Genomic DNA, 7,478 nt, shown 5'->3' on the forward strand with positions numbered 1-7,478 from the left:
CCGCCGCCGCCGCCGCCCGGCTTTTATGCAGCGCCCGCTCCGCCCCCTCGCTCTCGTCGCCCCCGCCTCCGAGAAGAAACGAAACTCAGGGGACGCGAGGGAGCTGGACCCGCCTGGTGCAGGAAGGAAACCGAACCCATCACCCCCCACCGCCTCTCCCCACGCCCCCCACCCGCGCCCGGTGCCTGTCGGCTGCCGCAACTTCTCCCGGGGCTCCGCGCGCCCAGCCCCATCCCAGGCCCGCGCGCTCGTGTCTCTGCAAGCTGGGAGGAAATGCAGATTCTGGGGCCCAGACCTGCTGACCCAGAAACTCAAGTGCAGGGCCCAGGAAGCCCCCCACCGCTCGGAGAGCAGTCTGAGAACCGCTGCCCTACTGGCCTTGAGCCATCCGGAGCAGAATGCAGCCCTGAACCTAGACACGCCCATTCCCTTAAGCCTGGTCTTCCTTCCAACGCTCTGATAATTGGCACAGATAATTGGCCGTCTGAAATTCCTGCTAGCGGTTCACAGGGATCATTCCGGAACCAGCAGGAATTCCCAAGCGCTCTGCCAATGGCCAACTTCCCCTTCCCCATGCAGACAGCTATTAACCTTAAAAATAAAGGTTATTTTACCACCAAAAGATGGGTTTATTTGGGAACAGTAGAGAATTGCACATTGGGACAAGCAAGCTGCGGCAAAACCACACGCAAGTCATTTTACGGAGAAGTTGGAGGAAGTTGGGACGTTTTGGGTTTTTTTTAATGTTTATTTCTTTACTTTAAGTTTATTTTGAGACAGAGAGAGGGAGAGTGCAGAGGAGGAGCAGAGAGGGGGAGAGAGAGAATCTGAAGCAGACTCTGCTGCTGTCAGCGCCGAGCCCAACGTGGGGCTTGAATCATGAACCGTGAGATCATGACCTGAGCTGAGATCGAGTGCTGATGCTCAACCCACTGAGACATCCAGGCGCCCGGGGAGGAGTTGTTTCGAACGAAAGACTGTTGGAGAAGAGCAGGCATTGGGGTGATGGCAGTTTCTCCTTGGCTGAGCTGCAGGGGCGGGGCTTTCCAGTAGGAGATGCGGCGCACACGTGTCTCCCCGCTAGGCGCCCTCCCCCAACTGATGGCTCTGTCCTCTGGGGAGTCTTCCGCTGGGTCTGTGATTGATGACTCTTCCTGTCATTGACCGGGAGTGATGGCCCCCCCTCCTAACCTCCCCAGCTAGCAGCCAAGTCCACTTTCGTGAGTTTCCCTTTATTCATTTTCGCCGGACCCACACCATCTTCCTCCTTGTCCTCCTGGAGCCCTCTCTGGAGTTGGGCTCACCTGATTTCTCCAGGATAGAAATGGGTGGAAAGTGGAGGCTGAGGTCAAGCAGGCTCCAGAGTGGCCCTCTGTAGATGGAGAGTGACATATCCTTTTGGAAGGGGCTGGCCACCTATCTCCATTCTCCTTAGCTCAGCTCAGAATCCCAGACAACAAGCTCCCCAAAACCGTGACTAGGAAGGGTCGCCCCCACTCCATCCAAAGACCCAGAACCCACCCCAGCTCCAAGTCCTGGGGTCGGCCAAGCCTAGATGGAAACAAATTCAGGGTGGCTCACCCCGAGAAGGGGAGGAGGCCCCACAATACAACTCTCTGGCTGAAGTCCCCTTGTTCTGCAGGGTCCATTGCTGGGTCCCGGCAGCCCCATCCAGGGTGGCCTGCTGGGAGACACATACTCTCCCCGTAATTAGCGAGGAACGTTTGTCCAGCCACTCATCACCTCTGGGCCTCAGTGCCTTTCTCACTAGGAGGAAGAGTGACACCCTTTCCTGATGGGCTGTGAGCAGGATGGGGGAGGGAATGTGCCATCCGTACACGGAAAAGCGAGAGCAGCCAGGCAGAGACACAAGACTTCACTGCGAGGAGGGATGTGACTTTTTCAAACCACAGGAGGCTCTCCCCAGCCCCTCCTGTTGAGGAATAAAATCAGAAAGCGCCATGGGCGAAAGCGAAAACCAAGGGGAAACAGCCAACGCCAGGGCCAGGGCTAGGCGAAGGTGAGTGGCGTGTCTGGTGTGCCAAATTTAAGGACCGCTCGTGCGCTCGCTCTCAGTGGCGCAAGTGGCTACTTACATTGGCCCCCGGATGCTCCAGGAGCCTCCCTCTCATGACTCCAGTGACTCCTGGTCTGAGATGTTGGTACCTCGCTGTTTCTAATTGGCTCCTTATATGAACTTCCCTGAAGAGCCCAGGGGCTTGTTAGGGGTGAAATTCGGAAATAATAAAATAATAACTCATGTGCACCGTGGAAGTATGTGCTACGTGTCAGCCTGTGAGAATAAGTCACCTTCACAACCATCCTATGAGAGGAGTATGGTTATCACTCCCATGTGACACATGAGAAGACAGAGACCAAGGAATTAGGCCACCGTTGGGTCCCCTAACGAGGAAGCAGCCAGGAAGTGGGAGAGCTAAGATCACAGTCTAAGGTTTCACTCCCTGTGCTCTAGAATCTTCCCCCACCATCCTAAAATCACCAAGATCCAGCTCCTGTCCTCCAGAAGCTCACAGCCTTCCCCCTGAATTGCTGACGATTCCTTCTCTACCAAAGAAACACTGATTACATTCTCTGAAGTAAGCGTCAAACCCTGAGCCTTTGAGAATTAGCCTTCAGGACCAGCACCCTACTCAGACATCCCTAAACGCGGCCGGCAATTCTGGTGGCCTGTCCTTCCCCCTAGGCTCCCGGAGACATTCTCCTGCCCTGCCAAGTCCCAGCTGTGATGTTCTCTGTCTATGCAGCTGCCCCTGGGAGCTCCTTTCAAGCCTGGGTCGCCCTCAGCTCCTGGGGCTCCCACCATGGCACAGCTGGCCCTGCCCTCTTGCTATTGTCTCCTGTGCCCAAAAATAATCTGGCAAAAGCACAGCATCCACAAGGAAGCATAGTCGTAGGCAAACAGTCACACTGACCCCACCCCCTGCTGCCAGCGCAGCCCAGGGTGCCCAGGGAGCTCCAGATCCCTCTGGTCCTTGTCCAGCCCTCTCTCCAGCTGCCAGCCTGGCCCCGGGCCTGCGGAGGAGAGCTGGTGCTCATGGAAAGCCGTGACGGGCAAGCTTCCACGCCATCACCCCCTACCTCCAATCCAGTGCATGTCCTCGACTCTCTGCGGGGAGTGGACAGCACCCTGCTTAAATGCTGCGGGGTCGCCCACTGCAGGGGTGGGGGTGCGTGGGGTAGTCCCAACTGCTCAGCTTGGTGTGCCAGACCTGGCCTCACCTGGCTCAGCCCCACCCCCACTGCTTCTTGTAACACCTTGCTCACTACACAGAACTCCTGCGGCTCAGGGGAGCTCCTCCTCCTCCCCCTCCCTGCACACTGGGCTGCTTTCCAGGTCACAGCCTCCGGCCATCCTTCCCCAGACCCGGTGGACTCGCTTCCCGGGCGCCCCCCTGTTCCCTCCCACCCGCACCCACCCACCTAGCATAGTGTCAGCACACTGCCTTGACCTCTGTGAACGCCCATTTCTGCCCCCAGGTTGTCCACGGGGCAGCTCCGGGCCCGAAGCGTTGCTGTTGTCCTTGGGACCTAGCAGAGTTCGTGGCACATAGCATTTCAATGGATGTTTCTAGAATGAACTAATAAAGGAATGAATGGTGAGTCTGAGAACCGGCTCTGATCTTATAGACCCGGTCCTCAGACGACCTCTGGCGAATTACCCTGAGCATCTCCTCCCTGATCTTCCGTTTCCCAGTCAACTCAGGTTCAGTTTCAGTTTCTTTTCTCCTTCTTGGTTCCCAGAAAAGGAAGTGAAGAGGGAGACTAAGATTCCAGGAACTAGAAAGAGAGACAGGGAGAGAGGCGGGGGTGGGCGGTGCCGGAGGCGGAGGGGCGGGGCCTGGGGGGCGGGGCCGGAGGCGCGGCGCCTGGGGGGCGGTGCCTGGGGGGCGGAGCCGGAGGCGCGGTGCCGGAGGCGAAGGGGCGGAGTCTGAGGCGGAGGGGCGGTGCCGGAGGCGGAGGGGCGGTGCCAGGGGAGGAAAGCAGAGACCAGAAAGGAGCGGAAACCCGGGCGGTGAGGGAGGCGGAGGGAACCGAGCCGGAGGCGGGGCGGACGGGCGGACGGGGTGGGACCGGTGGAGGCTCTCCGGCTGGGGTGCCTCAGGATGCCTCTCGAAGGCCCAGCGCAGCCTGGACACGGTTCTGGCGGTGCCGGGAGAGGGAGATGGGGAGGGGACGGTGACGGAGAGGAGGTTGGGGTTGGGGCGGCGCCCGGAACCGCAGAGGTCGCTGCGCCCACCTCTGACGCCGTCCTTGCCCGGGGGCAGAGCAGTGCGCTCCCGCTCCCGAGCAGCGTCCCTTCTGTGCGGGCCCGGAGCGCAGAGTCCAGGGTACTTTGTCCCTGGCCCCGTTTTTGTTTTCTCCAACATAGACTCTTGCCATGGATCGGTGCTTCTCAAAGGAGGGCCCAGCAACACTGGCTTCACCTGGAAGCTTGTCAGACCTGCAGGGTCGAGGGCCACCTCAAGATCACTGAATCCATCTGAGTTTCAAGAGGGTTCTCCAGATGATTCGTTTGCAGTTAAAGCGTGAGAACCCGGAGCCTGCAAGGTTGCTGTTTATTTGGTCCTTAAGGCCAGGGTCCGATTTTGCCTTCTCCGCGGCCCTCTGCGAGCCAGAGGAGATAGAAACCGAAAAGTCTGGCGAAGCTGAGCTGGTTGGTGGCCCTGGGCCCCGGCTTGGTGTCGTGCGGCCCACCCAGCCTGCAGCCACGGGAAGGCTGGTGGCCTAGCCTTTTCCTGGGATACGGCCAGCTGTCTTCTCTGGCATTCGCCTGGTGATCAGCGCTCTGTGAAAGCTTATCTTTCAGATAAAGGAGGAAACAGCGCTGTGACCTGCCCTCCCAGGACCTTTCCCAGGGAGCTTATGGGAATTGGCACAACCACTGGAGAATTCCCCCTAATTCTCAAATTCCACCCCAGGCCGCCTCCTTCCTCCTCTGCCTGCAAGCAGGCTCAGTGTTTCATAGTCTAGAAAGTGGGGTGCTTGCTTTGGCGGCCCGTATATGGTGTAGGAAGTGGAGAGACCCCCAACACAATACCTCTGTTAGAAATGCCACCTTGTGGCTGTGGAGCATTCCCCGGATATTGACCTCCCGCCCCCATAAGGTAGCGAGCCGATTTCTTTACACACATGGTCTATAGAAAAAAACCAGTCAGCTAGGAAATGGGGGCTCAGAGAGGTGGGCTCTTGGCCCAAATCACACAGCTAGTGAGAAATGGAACTCCCTTTCCACGCTTTCATGAGCCATCCTGTTCTTTCTGTTGTCACTGCAGTCACCCGCCAGCCATCACTCATCGCCTCAAAACAGCATCCGCCGCGTGCCAGGTGCCCCAGGTGCCATGACGGAAACAGGCGCGTGCATTGAAGAGTCGTTGCCACGCTACCTGTCTTCACACTCACTTGGGCAACCTTAAAAAAAAAGCCGTTCAATTCTATTTACAAAATGCCATCCTGACCCTGATAATCCTATAGACCTTCCATGTGGGTTGCCCTGTTGTGGTAAAGTCCTGGCAGGCGACGTGGCAAAGAGCTGATGTCTTTGGCCAAAGGCCACCCAGGGCCTGAGGCCTGTCCACAGACAGGAGAGTGAGCTTGGAGCCCGTATCAGTTTCCTGCAGCTGCTATAACAAATTGCCACAAACACAGTGGCTTACAACAACAGAAACTCTCTTACAATTCTGAGGCCACAAGTCCGAGGCCAGTTTCACGGGGCTAAGGTCATGGTGTTGACGGGGTCATGCTCCCTCAAGAGACTCTGGACAGAATCCTACTGCTCGCCTTGTCCAGCTTCGAGAGCTGCGTTCCTTGCTCTCTTTAGCTCGTGGCCCCTTCCTCCACCTCCAGAGCTGGCAGGGTGGTCCCTTCCGACCTGCTCCTTCTTTGCTTTGCCTCCCTCTCTTGAGGACACCTGTGATGGCGTCTGGGGCCCACGGGGACAACCCAGGGTCACCTTCCAGTCTCAGTCTGTAGTGTCCCCAGACCTACAAAGACCCCTTTCTCCATTTAAAGAACCTGACACCAGAGGAAGGAGGGTGACACTAAGTTCTCTTAGAGCCTTATCTGGGGTCTCAGAATGACACCTGCGAGAGCACCGATCCCAGAGTGGCCAGAAAAAGTGTCCCGCTTGGGTAGGGAAAGCAAGGGGGGTTTTGTGAGAAAGAAGAAGAATCACCTACTCAGATAAACCAGGGAAGAGAGAAAACCTGTTAATTCCGCGCTAACCAGCTGAGCAGTTTTCAATCGCCGTCTAATCCATTCTTCTCTGCCTGCAACCAGGCTCGGTGTTTCATAGTCTAGAAAGTGGGGTGCTGTCAACACAAACTGTTCCTGGTCTGCATTAGTTAACTCTTTGCTCTTCCTAAAGTTCTATCAGCAGTTTTGTGGTCGAAGGCCAGTTGTTCTACAGGATGTGATGAACGGCTGCTTGTGAAACAATTACAGATGCTGGCCTGGTTTGAGAGCTCATTGGTTAGAAAGTGAAATGGAGCCTCATCATGGAGCCTCTCACGGGCAGAGATTTTGTACGGGCCCACGTCGCTTTCGCCGGCACCAGGGATTAGAGCCTGGCTATTTGGGGGGCCGTTATGCAGCCCACCACAGAAGCTGGACCAACTCTGTGAGACCTCCCCCCACCCACACACACATACACACGCACAGCCAGAGGCACCTGCCAGGGCCCATGTGAATTCCTGACCCGAAGAAACCGAGAGAGGAAATTTCGGGGGTAAAACTTGGGATAATTTGTTAGGTAACAATAGATAACCCACACACCATGTCACTGAGCGTGACCAAAGGGGCATGGGAGGCCCTCCCCCCAACCAGGGGTAGAAACAAGATGGGGGAATCCGGATTTGTTTATCCCACCGGGTTGATACGTTTCCATGAATACCCTTCGGCCTCATCACTGTGGCGCTGATGGAAGGGAACACCACCCCCCTCACTGCCGCCCCTGTGAGGAGCATCAGGGGGGTGTAAAGACGGGGTTGTGGATCCGTGCACCGTCAGCCCAGACTGGGGTTACAGCACGTGTCACCTGCCGGGGCTGTCCTGCAGCCAGAGAAGGGAAAAGTCTGAGAGACAGACTATACTCACACGGCGGCCAGACCATCCGTAAAAACAGAGCTCTTGCAACAATCTGTCCTCTGCCGTAACCGGTCCCGGGGGCCAGCCTCCTGGAAGTCAGACTTGCGGAAGGCAGACCGTTTCCTACCCACGATCTCGAAAGTGAAGCAATAACCTCTACAGCGACTCACCCCCAGGTGACCAGGGTTTGCTGAATGACAGCCTCCCTCAAATTGTGTCCCTATTTCTGATTTAGGACCCACCAGAGAAAGCCGAATATATACGCCTAACCGGCCACAGGGGACGTCTGCTTCTAGCTCGCTGCCCTCAGCCCCCACCCAGGGCTCACACGGAGCCTTCTCCCTGCCCGTGAGGCTTTGCCCAAACCCCCGAGC

Source organism: Prionailurus bengalensis, chromosome C2 (assembly GCF_016509475.1).
Source record: "Prionailurus bengalensis isolate Pbe53 chromosome C2, Fcat_Pben_1.1_paternal_pri, whole genome shotgun sequence".
Classification (NCBI taxonomy): domain Eukaryota; kingdom Metazoa; phylum Chordata; class Mammalia; order Carnivora; family Felidae; genus Prionailurus; species Prionailurus bengalensis.